Raw genomic sequence first — 425 nt, 5'->3', positions numbered from 1 at the left:
ATTCTTCCAATTCCACCATCAACGCACTGAATAGACACCACATCGACCTTTGTCAGGGACTTCTCTCTCTAATAATACAGTATGTATCAGTCTATAACAACAATAATGTCTGCATCACTAACATGTATTTTTTTTTCAGATTCTTCCAATTCCACCATCAACGCACTGAATAGACACCACATCGACCTCTTTGTCAGGGACTTCTTTCTCTAATAATACAGTATGTATCTGTCTATAACAACAATGTCTGCATTGCTAACATGTATTTTTTTTCAGATTCTTCCAATTCCACCATCAACGCACTGAATAGACACAACATCGACCTCTTTGTCAGGGACTTCTCTCTCTAATAATACAGTATGTATCTGTCTATAACAACAATGTCTGCATTGCTAACATGTATTCTTTTTTCAGATTCTTTCAAT

At 36.0% G+C, this 425-nt stretch overlaps 1 long non-coding RNA gene across 1 annotated transcript; it reads left to right on the top strand.

The window, feature by feature from the left end:
• LOC113373078 lies at window positions 1–425 on the top strand. Its single transcript, XR_003366850.1, has 3 exons — window positions 1–79; window positions 140–220; window positions 277–425. It is a non-coding gene; the product is annotated as an uncharacterized LOC113373078 (long non-coding RNA).

The sequence above is a fragment of the Ctenocephalides felis genome, unplaced genomic scaffold (assembly GCF_003426905.1).
Source record: "Ctenocephalides felis isolate EL2017-DRISC unplaced genomic scaffold, ASM342690v1 CF-g0.4_SCAFFOLD_01604, whole genome shotgun sequence".
NCBI classification, from domain to species: Eukaryota; Metazoa; Arthropoda; class Insecta; order Siphonaptera; family Pulicidae; genus Ctenocephalides; species Ctenocephalides felis.
Note: the sequence above shows the minus strand (reverse complement) of the source record. Positions and strands in the feature narration are given on the sequence as shown.